General features: G+C 40.8%; 1 protein-coding gene across 5 annotated transcripts in view; it reads right to left on the bottom strand.

Moving 5' to 3' along the window:
- arid1b (AT-rich interactive domain 1B) overlaps positions 1-19,597 on the bottom strand; it is a 211,836-nt gene that overhangs the window by 189,622 nt on the left and 2,617 nt on the right. The gene's annotated exons all lie outside the window — the stretch shown is intronic.

The raw sequence follows: 19,597 nt of genomic DNA on the forward strand, positions 1-19,597 counted from the left end.
GGTGTGAGTGTCATGGGACAGGGTGTGAAGCTCACTGATAATTTGAGACAGACCAGGCTAAAGCTGCTGCAGATTAGAAAGCCCTCCGCCTTCCAATGCCTGCTTCTGGTCCAGTGAGCTTCACACCCTGTCAAACAACACTCACACTACCAAATACCAACATTGAATCAGTGAGCTTCACACCCTGTCAAACAACACACTCACTACCATAATACCAACATTGAATCAGTGAGCTTCACACCCTGTCAAACAACACACACACTACCATAATACCAGCATTGAATCAGTGAGCTTCACACCCTGTCAAACAACACACACACTACCATAATACCAACATTGAATCAGTGAGCTTCACACCCTGTCAAACAACACACACACTACCATAATACCAACATTGAATCAATGAGCTTCACACCCTGTCAAACAACACTCACACTACCATAATACCAGCATTGAATCAGTGAGCTTCACACCCTGTCAAACAACACACACACTACCATAATACCAACATTGAATCAATGAGCTTCACACCCTGTCAAACAACACACACACTACCATAATACCAACATTGAATCAGTGAGCTTCACACCCTGTCAAACAACACACACACTACCATAATACCAGCATTGAATCAGTGAGCTTCACACCCTGTCAAACAACACACACACTACCATAATACCAACATTGAATCAATGAGCTTCACACCCTGTCAAACAACACACACCACTACCATAATACCAACATTGAATCAGTGAGCTTCACACCCTGTCAAACAACACACACACTACCATAATACCAACATTGAATCAGTGAGCTTCACACCCTGTCAAACAACACACACACTACCATAATACCAACATTGAATCAATGAGCTTCACACCCTGTCAAACAACACACACACTACCATAATACCAGCATTGAATCAGTGAGCTTCACACCCTGTCAAACAACACTCACACTACCATAATACCAGCATTGAATCAATGAGCTTCACACCCTGTCAAACAACACACACACTACTATAATACCAGCATTGAATCAGTGAGCTTCACACCCTGTCAAACAACACACACACTACCATAATACCAGCATTGAATCAATGAGCTTCACACCCTGTCAAACAACACACACACTACCATAATACCAACATTGAATCAGTGAGCTTCACACCCTGTCAAACAACACACACACTACCATAATACAAACATTGAATCAGTGAGCTTCACACCCTGTCAAACAACACACACACTACCATAATACCAACATTGAATCAGTGAGCTTCACACCCTGTCAAACAACACACACACTACCATAATACCAACATTGAATCAGTGAGCTTCACACCCTGTCAAACAACACACACACTACCATAATACCAACATTGAATCAATGAGCTTCACACCCTGTCAAACAACACTCACACTACCATAATACCAGCATTGAATCAGTGAGCTTCACACCCTGTCAAACAACACTCACACTACCATAATACCAACATTGAATCAATGAGCTTCACACCCTGTCAAACAACACTCACTACCATAATACCAACATTGAATCAATGAGCTTCACACCCTGTCAAACACACACACTACCATAATACCAACATTGAATCAGTGAGCTTCACACCCTGTCAAACAACACACACACTACCATAATACCAGCATTGAATCAGTGAGCTTCACACCCTGTCAAACAACACACACACTACCATAATACCAACATTGAATCAGTGAGCTTCACACCCTGTCAAACAACACACACACTACCATAATACCAACATTGAATCAGTGAGCTTCACACCCTGTCAAACAACACACACACTACCATAATACCAGCATTGAATCAGTGAGCTTCACACCCTGTCAAACAACACACACACTACCATAATACCAACATTGAATCAGTGAGCTTCACACCCTGTCAAACAACACTCACTACCATAATACCAACATTGAATCAATGAGCTTCACACCCTGTCAAACACACACACTACCATAATACCAACATTGAATCAATGAGCTTCACACCCTGTCAAACAACACTCACTACCATAATACCAACATTGAATCAATGAGCTTCACACCCTGTCAAACACACACACTACCATAATACCAACATTGAATCAGTGAGCTTCACACCCTGTCAAACAACACACACACTACCATAATACCAACATTGAATCAGTGAGCTTCACACCCTGTCAAACAACATACACACTACCATAATACCAGCATTGAATCAGTGAGCTTCACACCCTGTCAAACAACACTCACACTACCATAATACCAACATTGAATCAATGAGCTTCACACCCTGTCAAACAACACACACACTACCATAATACCAACATTGAATCAGTGAGCTTCACACCCTGTCAAACAACACACACACTACCATAATACCAACATTGAATCAGTGAGCTTCACACCCTGTCAAACAACACACACACTACCATAATACCAACATTGAATCAATGAGCTTCACACCCTGTCAAACAACACACACACTACCATAATACCAGCATTGAATCAGTGAGCTTCACACCCTGTCAAACAACACACACACTACCATAATACCAACATTGAATCAGTGAGCTTCACACCCTGTCAAACAACACACACACTACCATAATACCAACATTGAATCAGTGAGCTTCACACCCTGTCAAACAACACACACACTACCATAATACCAACATTGAATCAATGAGCTTCACACCCTGTCAAACAACACACACACTACCATAATACCAACATTGAATCAATGAGCTTCACACCCTGTCAAACAACACTCACACTACCATAATACCAGCATTGAATCAATGAGCTTCACACCCTGTCAAACAACACACACACTACTATAATACCAGCATTGAATCAGTGAGCTTCACACCCTGTCAAACAACACTCACACTACCATAATACCAACATAATAATGTAGGGCTGTGCACGGTTTGAGAAATAAATATAAGAAATCAGATAGACTATCAAAGGATATTTCATACAGGGATTATATTAGAGTACTGGCTGGTAAAGATGGTTCTTAATTATCTGAAAAATCTCATTAACATGCTTAAAATATTGTAGCCTCTAATCCGATTTCCAAACACAAGATCCATTATCATATTGTGTATGCTTCCAGTACCCAAAGTGAAGAGTCTGTACTATACATTACCATCAGTCCTCCTGGGCAGCGAAACAACAATTTAAATAAACAGGAGGCTGTTAAATTGTGTACTTATTTTTTTTGCAAAATATATTTTAACTGCAATATTCAATTCCTAAGAGCAAATGCGACACTCCCTTTGGAATCCACAGCTAAGACCGACGACTCTGCACAGCCGGATCGCAAACCTGCGCTGTATCACTCACCCTGCACACCACGCAGCCGTGCTGTTACCAGACTTGCCACTGGGGACCCCCATTGTGCATATAGTCCATGTTGGAAAAGTCCACAAAGTTATACTAAGTAATAAGAGCATTAGATAAGGTACTGTATACCAGGACTCACAATAATGACACATACACATATACAGCAGGGTTTTGAATGAAGAGAATCTTCTGAAAGTAATACTCAAGAATTGTGTTTTCATATTAAAGTGCAAATTCTTTCCTTCTGCTGACTCGGATTAGGAGATTCATTTCGTGGATGCAAAGACAATATTAATATCATAAAGTCTAACTGGAATTAAATATGCATGAATGCGTTACAATTAAATAGTGATGGGACAAATACCTGAATATTCAAAGAAATATTTTTTTACACATATTTGGTTACAAAAATCAGACGTTCGTATTTGCTGCAAATGACACAAATATCTTGAGCTTATTTACCAGAATTTGCATAACAGTTTTAAAAAAAATGGCAAATGAAAGAGTTCTATGTGAATCCCATGGGACAGAAAAAAGGCAAGCGCTTCATTCTGAAATTCCTTGCTTAAACAGTACCCAACGTCCTGAAAAAGTTGTGTAGCGATTTTTATATAGATAGTATATATTATCAAGGCTCGAGGTTAACGTATATTTGGTGTCACGTTGCTACCCAAAACTCTGAATTTGCTACTAGTTTTTTTTATGCAGTAACATTTTTACCTTGTGCTGCAGTATATGAACACGAACGTAAATACCGGTATTATTATTATTATTATTATTATAAACACATACATTATCAGTATCTTTCATAAAGCGGGGAACCATTGATAACAGAGCTTCCCGATCGATGGCTGAGGTTTGTACGGCCCCATGTAGATACATGCGAGGCCCACAATGCAAATCCTAAAGGACAGTGGAGTACAAACACCTACAGTACTACAGAACTACAGGGATACAAGTTAAAGGTATGGGCCCGGTTGCATAAACCACCTTAAGAGTTCCCCTTAGGTTAGTGAAACCTCTTAAGTGTTTTGCTTATCAGTGTTTTCTATAGCCAATAGACTGTAAGCTTATTGAGCACAGTGTGACTTATTTGCACGTGTGTTGCTTACCACAGAAACCGTGCATCGTCGTGGACAATTATTTTATTTAACAAATCACAAGAAAATGGCAAAAGAGAATAAACCCCAACTGGTCGGAAGAGGAAAAAATAATTTACTCAAAAAGAATAAATATGTTGACATGCAGATTCACTCCTCGGGTAACAGCAGTCACCAAACAAAAACTGTGGGAGGAAATAATTGATGTTGTAAATTCTCGGAACATCACCGTACAGAGGACAACTGCTGAAAAAAAAAAAAAAAAACATCTGAGAACATCGCAGTAATGGCAAAAAAAAGTGTTTCGCATTACAGAAGGGAAGCTGGAAAAACTGGTGAGTATTTTTCCCCAAAGTCACATCTTTGTTCTTCTTCTTCTTCTTAAAATTCGAATCCCCTGCCATTCCCCACCTTCTATTTAGGAGGAGGGGGCCTCCACCTGCAGAAGCATCCGCAATGACGCAGCTGATGGTTGACATCATTGGCATGGACTCACCCATTTTATATGGGATTCCTGGAGGTGTAGACAGCGAGGTGTGCACAGAAGAACTGGGGTGAGGAAATATTTACTTACAGCAATAAATTCAAAAGAGAGAGAGAGAAAGAGAGAGAGAGAGATACTGTGCTACCAACTTTCAGTCTAATCTCTACTTGCTATTGGGTACAGCTAGTCACTCGCTGTATATGCTAACCAGTCACTCGCTGTATATGCTAACCAGTCACTCGCTGTATATGCTAACCAGTCACTCGCTGTATATGCTAACCAGTCACTCGCTGTATATGCTAACCAGTCACTCGCTGTATATGCTAACCAGTCACTCGCTGTATATGCTAACCAGTCACTCACTGTATATGCTAACCAGTCACTCGCTGTTTATGCTAACCAGTCACTCGCTGTATATGCTAACCAGTCACTCGCTGTATATGCTAACCAGTCACTCGCTGTATATGCTAACCAGTCACTCGCTGTATATGCTAACCAGTCACTCGCTGTATATGCTAACCAGTCACTCACTGTATATGCTAACCAGTCACTCACTGTATGCTAACCAGTCACTCACTGTATATGCTAACCAGTCACTCACTGTATATGCTAACCAGTCACTCACTGTATGCTGTTGTATTACAGGGAGAACATAGAGAATAGGAAAGAGACCATGAAGACAAAAGAGAATTTGCAAAATGAAGTCAAAATAACATCAATAGACGAGCTTAAGAATTTGCAGAAGGTAGTTTTAATATTAGAGACCCAGAAATTGAAGATAGAAAAACTGGAAATGAAAAAGAACAATTTAAATTTAAAATCAATCATTCTAAATAACAAAATAAACAAATTAATTAAACGTGGACATATATCAATTACCGACCCAACTGCATCAGAATAGATCATACATTAACAAACAATGCAATTAAATCAGACGTGTATGAAACACTCACGTATTTAATTAAATACAACTAGATTATACATTAACAAACAATGCAATTAAATCAGACGTGTATGAAACACTCACGTATTTAATTAAATACAACTAGATTATACATTAACAAACAATGCAATTAAATCAGACGTGTATGAAACACTCACGTATTTAATTAAATACAACTAGATTATACATTAACAAACAATGCAATTAAATCAGACGTGTATGAAACACTCACGTATTTAATTAAATACAACTAGATTATACATTAACAAACAATGCAATTAAATCAGACGTGTATGAAACACTCACGTATTTAATTAAATACAACTAGATTATACATTAACAAACAATGCAATTAAATCAGACGTGTATGAAACACTCACGTATTTAATTAAATACAACTAGATTATACATTAACAAACAATGCAATTATATCAGACGTGTATGAAACACTCACGTATTTAATTAAATACAACTAGATCATACATTAACAAACAATGCAATTAAATCAGACGTGTATGAAACACTCACGTATTTAATTAAATACAACTAGATTATACATTAACAAACAATGCAATTAAATCAGACGTGTATGAAACACTCACGTATTTAATTAAATACAACTAGATCATACATTAACAAACAATGCAATTAAATCAGACGTGTATGAAACACTCACGTATTTAATTAAATACAACTAGATTATACATTAACAAACAATGCAATTAAATCAGACGTGTATGAAACACTCACGTATTTAATTAAATACAACTAGATTATACATTAACAAACAATGCAATTAAATCAGACGTGTATGAAACACTCACGTATTTAATTAAATACAACTAGATCATACATTAACAAACAATGCAATTAAATCAGACGTGTATGAAACACTCACGTATTTAATTAAATACAACTAGATTATACATTAACAAACAATGCAATTAAATCAGACGTGTATGAAACACTCACGTATTTAATTAAATACAACTAGATCATACATTAACAAACAATGCAATTAAATCAGACGTGTATGAAACACTCACGTATTTAATTAAGTTGTTATATACATTGAAGAAATTCACAATTATACTAAACATAACATTTGTTTAATTGTTGTATTATGGGTTTGTTTTTTACTTTTTAAATAAAAATGCTAATTGGAAAAACACAAAAACATATTTCTGGTTATTTCTCAAATACAACCGTTTAAATAAAACATTTTGTTAATATTTTAATACATGTATTTTATTATCTATTAACTTGTCAAGTTTCTCTCTCTGTCACTTTCTATGTATGTATGTATGTATGTATGTATGTATGTATGTATGTATGTGTATTGGTGTATGTATGTATATGTATGTGTACACCTTACATATCTACAGCACACTGTAATATTTTATAAAAGGTATAATAATGCACTGTGAGAACCCAGCTGACATTGGTATAACCGAAAATCGGTCTCAAGCATATTTACAACCACAAGGAAGAAGAAATCACGTATTGATCCCTGCGCTACACATGCTAGCAGCAAAGATGTTTTTGCTAGTGTCAGCTTGCATGCAGTTGATCTGAGATATTTTTCATATTCATACATTCAGTTAGGCTAATTGTACACGAGGGTTCGAACGCGTTGGACATTCCATAGATTGCAGTATTTGGTTAAATAAATTAAAAAAATAAATAAATAAATCACAAACAAATGAGCTTGCGATAGCATCTCTTAAAAAACAGCAAAAGTAATGTGCATTATACAAATAAAAAGCTCTAATTTTGCATGTGACATTTAATGTGTGATTTATAGTATTCACACAATGTGAAACAGTTTCTGTTAACAGAAAAAAAAAACATAGTGCGTGAATGGCGTCTGACGAACCTTCGAAGGTTTAAAACAATCTTCGAATTCCTGGCTGAACGAAACTTCGAACCTTCTTATACAGCCAGGTATTGTGACAGGGCCTGTGGTTTCAAACATCAGCCGCTCCTGTTTACCTTGATGTCAGTCCAGTCCTGACACTCACCCTAATCATAGCTCACAGGAGAATACAAAGAGATTGCATGTCACTGGACACACCCGCTGGAGCGCAAAATCAACAAGCAGCCCACCAAGAAAAGCATCAATAAACAGCTCGTCTTGGGTTAGTTTCTTTAAAACTTGATACTGAAGTTCAATAAAAATCTACTCTGACCTTCCAGCCTTCACAATGGATTAATAGATAACAATTAGGAGCTACAGTACCTAAAAATAAACAAGAGCTACAGTGCCCTCTTGCCTTGCAACGTCAAATCTGCTAAAAACACCAGCAATGGTCTTTTTAGGAGGACAGATGTGTCATTTTCATGTTTGCCTACAATACTAGCCTCTTTCATTTTAATAAAATAAAGTAAAGCCATACAGTACACACTTGGGGTGGAGTGATTGAACAGGAGAATATACTGCATTTCTACTGTGGAGTGATTGAACATGAGAATATACTGCATTTCTACTGTACTACAAAATCAGTCCTAAAGTAACAGTGATCATACAGTAATGCTCTGAGAAGAGAACCCCACATGATCATGCTGTTAACTGTACCATGCTGAGAAGAGAACCCCACATGATCAATGCTGTTCACTATACCATGCTCTGAGAAAAGAGAACCCCACGTGATCAATGCTGTTCACTCCTGCACCATGCTCAGAGAAGAGAACCCCACGTGATCAATGCTGTTCACTCCTGCACCATGCTCAGAGAAGAGAACCCCACGTGATCAATGCTGTTCACTCCTGCACCATGCTCAGAGAAGAGAACCCCACGTGATCAATGCTGTTCACTCCTGTACCATGCTCTGAGAAGAGAACCCCACGTGATCAATGCTGTTCACTCCTGTACCATGATCTGAGAAAAGCGAACCCCACATGATCAATGCTGTTCACTCCTGCACCATGCTCTGAGAAAAGCGAACCCCACATGATCAATGCTGTTCACTCCTGCACCATGCTCTGAGAAGAGAACCTCACGTGATCAATGCTGTTCACTCCTGTACCATGCTCTGAGAAAAGCGAACCCCACATGATCAATGCTGTTCACTCCTGCACCATGCTCTGAGAAAAGAGAATCCCACATGATCAATGCTGTTCACTCCTGCACCATGCTCTGAGAAAAGAGAACCCCACATGATCAATGCTGTTCACTCCTGCACCATGCTCTGAGAAGAGAACCCCACATGATCAATGCTGTTCACTCCTGTACCATGCTCTGAGAAAAGAGAACCCCACATGATCAATGCTGTTCACTCCTGCACCATGCTCTGAGAAAAGAGAACCCCACATGATCAATGCTGTTCACTGCACCATGCTCTGAGAAGAGAACCCCACATGATCAATGCTGTTCACTCCTGTACCATGCTCTGAGAAAAGAGAACCCCACATGATCAATGCTGTTCACTCCTGCACCATGCTCTGAGAAAAGAGAACCCCACATGATCAATGCTGTTCACTCCTGCACCATGCTCTGAGAAGAGAACCCCACATGATCAATGCTGTTCACTCCTGCACCATGCTCTGAGAAGAGAACCCCACATGATCAATGCTGTTCACTCCTGTACCATGCTCTGAGAAGAGAACCTCACGTGATCAATGCTGTTCACTCCTGTACCATGCTCTGAGAAGATAACCTCACGTGATCAATGCTGTTCACTCCTGCACCATGCTCTGAGAAAAGAGAATCCCACATGATCAATGCTGTTCACTCCTGCACCATGCTCTGAGAAAAGAGAACCCCACATGATCAATGCTGTTCACTCCTGCACCATGCTCTGAGAAGAGAACCCCACATGATCAATGCTGTTCACTCCTGTACCATGCTCTGAGAAAAGAGAACCCCACATGATCAATGCTGTTCACTCCTGCACCATGCTCTGAGAAAAGAGAACCCCACATGATCAATGCTGTTCACTCCTACACCATGCTCTGAGAAAAGAGAACCCCACATGATCAATGCTGTTCACTCCTACACCATGCTCAGAGAACAGAACCCCACATGATCAATGCTGTTCACTGCACCATGCTCTGAGAAAAGAGAACCCCACATGATCAATGCTGTTCACTGCACCATGCTCTGAGATAAGAGAATGTATCAATTACAGTACATCCTTGCTAAAACGCCCTTCATTATAACAAGAGATAATATTGACCAAAAGAGCTGCTGGTGATTGGCCGTGGAGTGGGACTAACTGGGGCTAAAGACCAGTGACAAGGGGAGTGTTTGTTGTTGTGAAGCAGAGAGAGAAGTGAACAGAGACAGAATAGTTCCACCCTGAGATTCCTTTCAAAAATTAATTTGTTTTAGCGGGGCAGATCATGTCCCACAGCGACTTGTTAATTGTTAGTTAAAAATTGACAGATTGTCTTTGATAGTTTATTAGTGTAATGTAATGAATCGACTGAAGGCTCATTCTTACAGCATTAAGGATTTTTGTTACACTATACATTCAGACTGCCAACACCCGCTATGTACGCACAGGATCATGCCTCCTCTGCAGTGAAGTCAACTCTTTTTTTTTTTTTTTTTTTTAAATTTAGTTGTTGCCAATTAGTTTTTATTATTTTCTCCCCAATTTGAAATGCCCAATTATTTTTTAGGCTCAGCTCACCGCTACCACCCCTGCGCTGACTCGGGAGGGGCGAAGATGAACACACGCTGTCCTCCGAAGCGTGTGCCGTCAGCCGCCCGCTTCTTTACACACTGCGAACTCACTGTGCAGCCGCCTCAGAGCTCCAGCGTCGGAGGACAACGCAGATCTGGGCAGCTTACAGGCAAGCCCGCAGGCGCCCGGCCAGACTACAGGGGTCGCTGGTGCGCGGTGAGCCGAGGACACCCTGGCCGACCTAACCCTCCCTCCCCTCCCTCCCCCCGGACGACGCTCGGCCAATTGAGTGCCGCCCCCTGGAAGCTCCATGAAGTCAACTCTTTTGACTTAAACGTGAGCTTTGTAACTGCCCCCGAAACAAAAATAATTTTGTTGCAACGAAGCTGGAAACTATATTGACCGTTTGAAAAAAGCAGTAACGCAGGCATATCTCTGTCATGAATACAGGTCGTCAAAAAGCACTCTGTTTTTTGGCTTGTTCAGCAATCATGCGGCAAAGCAAAATCGATTCAAGAAAAAAAAACAGGAAAAAAAAAAAAAACTTAAGGATCTGATGAAATTTTCATGTCAAACTTCACATCGGGGTGATTTGGAATAAAAGCTCACTTTGGAATTCTGTTGGATTAAGATTTGGTGCACTTTGAAACGATTCGTGTCAGATTGATTTTGAAGAAGTTCAGCTTCAATTCAGGATTTTTGCTTTTTGTACTGCGTTTTAATTATAACGAACAGGATAAAGCAAAGGCAGAATACAGCATACACAAGACGAATAGGTACATGTAAATTCTACTTTAATTCATAATATCATCTCATTAACTTACTCCAAAAGTGAATAGTTTATTTTGATTGTTCTTTAGCGACAACGAACCACTCGATATAACTAACAAAATGCTTGGACCCCAACAGGTTTGTTATAGCGAGGGTGTGCTGTAGTTCTGCTGGCAACTTTTCTAAAGCTGGTTGTCGTGCAGCTGGAGAGCAGTCAAGAGATGTCTTTTATTAGATCTGATCAGGTGTCCACTGACTGTACAATAATTGATATCAATTCTTGTCGAAGCCTTTACCAGCACCACTTCATAGCTCAGCTGAGGCCCCTCGGGCATTCCCTTCCCTCTCAGGCCAGAACCACAGCTTATTAGAAAGGGGAACTAACATACTGCATGGCTGAAAACCACAGATCTTTGTTGGAATGGTAAGGTATTTCTTTATTTGTTTATAGCTTGATAAAAGAAGTCTGTTAGTAACATACATGACTCTGGGATAAATACAAAATCAGTGCTGTCGGCAGAATGAAAAGGTGGATTTTGACCGACAGTCACCCCTCCATATGAGAGCAAGCTTTCACACCAAAAATCACATGCCCACTTTTGAGGCCCAATTTGGGATTCCATTTTCTGTCCTCTTCAGATCAAGGACTCTGACAAGCTTGCACTGTAGCTGGTTTAAAACGCAGCTCTGTGCTCTTGTTCGTACTCTTTGGGATGCCCAAGTAGCTGTTCTATTAGAACAGCACTGGGGGGGGGGGGGGGGGGGGGAACAGTTTTGAGATCATCTTGTACTGTTTGCAGTCTGTGAGGTATGCCACTCACTTAGACCTCACTGCTGACAAACTAAACTGCTAATTAGTTGTAGTGCGTGCTGCACACGTCCTGCCAGCACAGAGAGTTGAAATGCACTCCTCTAACATGCAGGGATACATTGGAATGAACATCCAGGGTCTAATTCTCCACCCAGCTCTCATTTTCAGACCTGTAAGACCATCATTTTATTTGAGTAATTTACCAACATACACCAAAATGAACATATGGTTTAAAGTGCATCCCGAAGCACAGCAGACAAGCAGACTCATGTAAATTAGACAGAAGCGTGAAAGGAATGATTGGAAAGCCACATGCACAGCCAGTACTCAAAGTGGACGTACAGCGTATGCTCCTTACGGTATGTCCCGTGTGGGAACATGCGGATTATAAAACTACAAACTGCCAGTGGGGCGCAGAACACCAAACAAGCGGGCAATGCTTATTGTCCTTTGTAATTCCAGGCATTGTATGTAGGCTATATGATGATTGCACAATAAATACCACTTGGCTTACATTAGAGGGCTGCACCGACATGACATTTACCTCCTGCATTTAAAACATGAAAAACAAATCTGTCCCCCAGACGAACTGTGCAGAGGATCCAGCTGTATATTTCACAACAGAACCAACAAATGCTTCTTGTGACATAAATCTCATAGTTAGCCTTTTTATTTGGAAGTTATCACTGGATAAGATACAGGAAGCTATCAGCGGATAAGGTACAGGCAGGAAATGTCGTATTTAACTACAAAACGTGCCGGACATTGAATTTCTTTTGAAACCAAATCACATACATTTGTATTCTTTTGTTAGCAAACTGAAGAATTAGGCCTACTATTGGTTAACACATTGCCTTTGTGATATCTATCAGTGCCTCATTGCAAGCCTGTACAGTTCCCACTCCACTCCAGTATCCTTGCATTCGCTCTGCCTAGGTCAGGGATGAATGGGCTGTCAAATTCCCAAGGGAACAAAGAAAAATAAATGAAAGAAAGAAATCCCTTTTGTTCCTGAGGCAGCAAGTTTCAGTTTGCAGAGCACATGGCTAATCTGCATATGTGAAGGTCATGGCACTTCACTCAAAGTGTGACTGCTGTAAAGAAACAAGAGATCTTCTGGCAACAGCGATATAAAAAGTGGTTGTGCGATTTTTAAACAGTCTAACTACTCCACTTACGATAAAAGAAAAACAGCCATGCAGTGTTAGTCATACTGAACAACAATGCAGTGTTAGTTATACTGAACAACAATGCAGTGTTAAATGCAAGTCACTGGAAAAACAGTGAGATGCACAGAAGAGCCGGCACACAACCCTGCCCCACAAATCACCATCCCACACAACCCTGCCCCACACAACCCTGCCCCACAAATCACCATCCCACACAACCCTGCCCCACACAACCCCTCCCCACAAATCACCATCCCACACAACCCTGCCCCACACAACCCTGCCCCACAAATCACCATCCCACACAACCCTGCCCCACACAACCCCTCCCCACAAATCACCATCCCACACAACCCTGCCCCACACAACCCCTCCCCACAAATCACCATCCCACACAACCCTGCCCCACACAACCCCTCCCCACAAATCACCATCCCACACAACCCTGCCCCACACAACCCCTCCCAACAAATCACCATCCCACACAACCCCTCCCCACATAACCCCTCCCCACAAATCACCATCCCACACAACCCCTCTCCACACAACCCCTCCCCACAAATCACCACCCCACACAACCCCTCCCCACAAATCACCATCCCACACAACCCTGCCCCACACAACCCCTCCCCACAAATCACCATCCCACACAACCCCTCCCCACATAACCCCTCCCCCCAAATCACCATCCCACACAACCCCTCCCCACAAATCACCATCCCACACAACCCTGCCCCACACAACCCCTCCCCACAAATCACCATCCCACACAACCCCTCCCCACAAATCACCATCCCACACAACCCCTCCCCACACATCACCATCCCACACAACCCCGCCCCAGACAACCCCTCCCCAGACAACCCCTCCCCACAAATCACCATCCCACACAACCCCTCCCCACAAATCACCATCCCACACAACCTAAATAAACTAAACTTTATTTTCTTCTTTATATAAACATTATTATTATTATTATTATTATTGTTATTATTATTTATTTCTTAGCAGACACCCTTATCCAGGGAGACTTACAATTGTTACAAGATATCACATTATTTTTACATACAATTACATTATTTTTTACACATTATTTTTACATACAATTACCCATTTATACAGTTGGGTTTTTACTGGAGCAATCTAGGTAAAGTACCTTGCTCAAGGGTACAGCAGCAGTGTCCCCCACCTGGGATCGAACCCACAACTCTCCGGTCAAGAGTCCAGAGCCTTAACCACTACTCCACACTGCTGCCCATCTCATAGTTCAACAAAAAGCCTCTATCGTTTGGCTAATTACCGGTATATGTACAGAACAAATACTGACTAGTGAATTTTCAAAGCAGACCTAATTAACTTGGCAATTTAATGAATCCGCAGGAGGTCCAGGGATAACCCAACCGCCAATTATAGGATGCAATACGTTATTCTAAATGATAAAAACACAAAGTTATCAACAGCCTACACATTCATTTAAAAGTGCTCTACTCTGTCAGGGATTATATTGAAAGAACAGGCATTGTAAAGCTACAATGCCATGTAAATAGTTTTTTTTTTGCCCACCCTTTTGTTATGAAGTTTGCAAGGATTCACGGCTCCAGCTGCTCTGTGGCACAGCATAACAGAAGCAGGGAGGAATTGAAAGGTCATGATATCACATGACTCCTGAAGAAGAACCAAGGAACAAGAGACACAATATGAAGGCCAGTTTCAGAAACAGAAAAAAATGATTTAAAAAAATATCAGTATTACAGCATCAGAGCTGCCTGGGAGTGATGACAACATCAAAGGCGCTTGGAAGGGTGCTGTGAAAAAGTCATGGAGTCCCTTTTTATGTGTCTTTGACCAGAAAGAGGACCTGGAGAGGCCACTCTGAGTTCGATTTCCAGGCTTGTCGATCATTCATCTCATCTGAAGAGCTTTGCAAAGACTTCTGGGTGCAAAACACAGCTAAAGGCTGACTACTGTGTTGTTCAATCTTTATTTTAATAAAAAAATGATTTTATCAGGTAATTCTGAAGTACAGTATTTGTCTGTCTGTAACAGCGTACCTGCTGTACCATAAAAGAAATGAGACGTTCTTGTAGGTCTTATTTTTTAGTCTCAATGTTTGTTTTTTTTATATTACAGCAGAACACCAATGCAGACATATTGTACAAACCCTGTGGAATGAGCGAATAAAATAAAAAAGGGAGGGGAAGCACTTATACTCACTGTTAAACTGAGCACAAATTCAAATGGAAACATGCACACTTTGAAAACGATAGGCATGTCATTTTTGTTGCATACAAATAATTTGTCCATCAGGAAGCCTTAATTTAATATTGTTTCTTACACCCAAAAATAAGGCATAATGATATGCTACTGTAGATGTGCCTTGATTACTTTACAAAACGATTGTTCCGTGCAAGTGATTACAATGAACGTAACAGTTTACACATCAGTGTAAGAAGAGAACAGACGGATACAATGTTTCAATTTCAAAGCATTCATTTTTGTGAGGTCACTGTGCTTCATTTCCTTCGATTCTATTAAACTGTCCGTGAAGTAGGGTAATTAGTGCTGGACAAACACAGGATTTTCATGTTCGGATATTCACTCAATTTAAATATTCTTTTGGATATTAATTCGTTTTCAAAAAGTAATAAAAGCCATTATATTGCTCTGAAAGCAGGCAGAGACAGCATAGCAGCAGGGGGCGTGGCCGTGGCCCCTGTGTGTGTGCCTTTAATTTTACAGCAAGACCTAACAATATGTAACACGTTAAAATATAAAAATATGGGGGCTCCCGAGTGGAGCATCTTGGACTCGAACCAGCCTGGAGATCGCTGGTTCGAGTCCAGGTTATGCCATTGCCGATCGTGGCCGGGAGTTCCCAGGGGGCGGCACACAATTGAAGCTGAGGTCGGCAGGGTAATCCTGGGTTCACCGGGCACCAGCGACTCCTGTGGCCGATAAGGCACCTGCAGGCTTGCCTGTAAGCTGCCCGGAGCTGCGTTGTACTCCAACGCTGTAGCTCTGGGTTGGCTGCATGGCGGGCCTACAGAGTGAAAAGAAGCGGTCGGCTGACAGCACACGTTTCGGAGGACAGTGTGTGTTCGTCTTCGCCGCTCCCGAGTGCGGGGTTGGTAGCGGTGAGCTGAGCCTAATACAATTGGCCGTTTCAAATCTGGAGAAAAACTGAGTAAAATCAATTGGCGACTACTAAATAAAAGAAATTTTAAAAAATTATATATTTGTTCGAATATTCGGATATTTGTCCAAGCACTAAGGGTAATCGATCATATAGTCAAGGCTTTTAGACTTCACTAACCAAGACTTGTCTTCACTCTGCTTAGTACAATGCACTTTATCACTGCCCCAATTTATATTCTGCTAAAGATCTTTCAGGTATCTGCATATGCAGATATTTCACAGACAGAACTATAGTTAAGTTACAGCTACTCTCAGATTCCTAATCACTTCATGTTTTGTAATTTAAACTCACTGCAATTGTTGATCATCTGCAATAACCAATAACTGCCTACAGCAGCGTGTACCTACACGGGACAGAGCAGCGTGTACCTACACGGGACAGAGCACCGTGTACCTACACGGGATACAGCAGCGTGTACCTACACGGGACAGAGCAGCGTGTACCTACACGGGACAGAGCAGCGTGTACCTACACGGGACAGAGCAGCGTGTACCTACACGGGATACAGCAGCGTGTACCTACACGGGACACAGCAGCGTGTACCTACACGGGACACAGCAGCGTGTACCTACACGGGACACAGCAGCGTGTACCTACACGGGACACAGCAGCGTGTACCTACACGGGACACAGCAGCGTGTACCTACACGGGACAGAGCAGCGTGTACCTACACGGGACAGAGCAGCGTGTACCAACACGGGATACAGCAGCATGTACCTACACAGGACAGAGCAGCGTGTACCTAGACAGGTAGCACTGTACACTACAAATCTGAATATCTGCAAATCACTTTTAAAACCCCAGCACTGCTACAGGCAGAGGAAGACCCCAGCGCTGCTACAGAAGCTGTGCTTGTTCAAACAGGAACCATGCTCTGAGAAATCTTTCCAGCTTTCACCTAAAGCAGGGGTGCACAACTCCAGTAATCGAGGGACATTCCGCATCTGGGTTTACAAGTTATCCATTTCAATTATTAGCAGGTCGATACCTGAATGGAGAAGTAATCATTTCCCTTGGGCAACTAAGCGTGTGGAACTTGTAACAAATATCTGGGCTGGACTGGCTATTGCTATACACCACTGGCCTAAATGGTCTGAGGTCCACAAGTTTAAAAAAAGAAATAATACGACTTATATAATATATTAGTATTACCATCATACCAATAATGAAGTATGTTGAAACTCATGATGCCAAGATAGAAGCATCTCAGTGTGTTAGAACATTTACTTATTGTTAACCATGAATCACCTTGAGAAGAATGTTAAATTCTATAATAAATATTCCTGAAAAATGCTACCTAATACTAGACCCACGTTGCAATAATTATACATATATATATATATATATATATATACACACATACATACATATATATATATATATATATATATATATATACAGACGTGCTCAAATTTGTTGGTACCCCTCCACAAAAAACGAAGAATGCACAATTGTCTCTGAAATAACTTGAAACTGACAAAAGTAATTGGCATCCACCATTGTTTATTCCATATTTAATAGAAATCATACTTTGCTTTTGATTTTTTATTCAACATAATATTGTAAATAATAAAACAAATGAAAATGGCATGGACAAAAATGATGGGACCGCTAACCTAATATTTTGTTGCACAACCTTTAGAGGCAATCACTGCAATCAAATGTTTTCTGTAGCTCTCAATGAGACTTCTGCACCTGTTAACAGGTAGTTTGGCCCACTCTTCCTGAGCAAACTGCTCCAGCTGTCTCAGGTTTGATGGGTGCCTTCTCCAGACTGCAAGTTTCAGCTCTTTCCATAGATGTTCGATAGGATTCAGATCAGGACTCATAGAAGGCCACTTCAGAATAGTCCAATGTTTTGTTCTTATCCATTCTTGGGCGCTTTTAGCTGTGTGTTTTGGGTCATTATCCTATTGGAGGACCCATGACCTGCGACTGAGACAGAGCTTTCTGACACTGAGCAGTACGTTTCGCTCCAGAATGCCTTGATAGTCTTGAGATTTCATTGTGCCCTGCACAGATTCAAGTCACCCTGTGCCAGGCGCAGCAAAGCAGCCCCAAAACATAACCGAGCCTCCTCCATGTTTCACTGTAGGTATGGTGTTCTTTTCTTTGAAAGCTTCATTTTTTCATCTGTGAACATAGAGCTGATGTGACTTGCCAAAAAGCTCCAGTTTTGACTCATCTGTCCAAAGGACATTCTCCCAGAAGGATTGTGGCTTGTCAATATGCATTTTAGCAAATTCCAGTCTGGCTTTTTTATGTTTTTCTTTCAAAATTGGAGTCCTCCTGGGTCTTCTTCCATGGAGCCCACTTTCGCTCAAAAAGCGACGGATGGTGCGATCAGAAACTGACGTACCTTCACCTTGGAGTTCAGCTTGTATCTTTTTGGCAGTTATCCTTGGTTCTTTTTCTACCATTCGCACTATCCTTCTGTTCAATCTGGGGTCGATTTTCCTCTTGCGGCCTTCTTAGTAATATTTGCAACTGTTGTCACAGGAACATCAAGCTGCTTGGAGATGGTCTTGTAGCCTTTACCTTTACCATGCTTGTCTATTATTTTCTTTCTGATCTCCTCAGACAACTCTCTCCTTTGCTTTCTCTGGTCCATGTTCAGTGTGGTGCACACAATGATACCAAACAGCACAGTGACTACTTTTCTCCATTTAAATAGGCTGAATGACTGATTACAAGATTGGAGACATGTGTGATACTAATTAAAGAAACTAATTAGTTTGAAATATCACTATAATCCAATTATTTATTATCTTTTCTAAGGGGTACCAACAAATGTGTCCAGGCCTTTTTAGAATATCTTTGTAGAATAAGCAGTAATTCATCTCTTTTCACAGCTTCATTGCTTTATTCTCTGACATACCAAAGGCATGCAAGTATACATGATAAAATAGCTTTTAATTTCATCACTTTTCAGGAGGAATGAAGCATTATTTCAATGAGCTGTAAGGGTACCAACAAATTTGAGCACGTCTGTGTATATATATATATATATATATATATATATATATATATATATATATATAATGATAATTACTACATAAAACCTACTGGTGATGCTCACAGGACAAAACGCCCGTTTTTCCACCTAATCAAAAGCTGACT

Source organism: Acipenser ruthenus, chromosome 5 (genome assembly GCF_902713425.1).
Source record: "Acipenser ruthenus chromosome 5, fAciRut3.2 maternal haplotype, whole genome shotgun sequence".
Lineage (NCBI taxonomy): Eukaryota > Metazoa > Chordata > Actinopteri > Acipenseriformes > Acipenseridae > Acipenser > Acipenser ruthenus.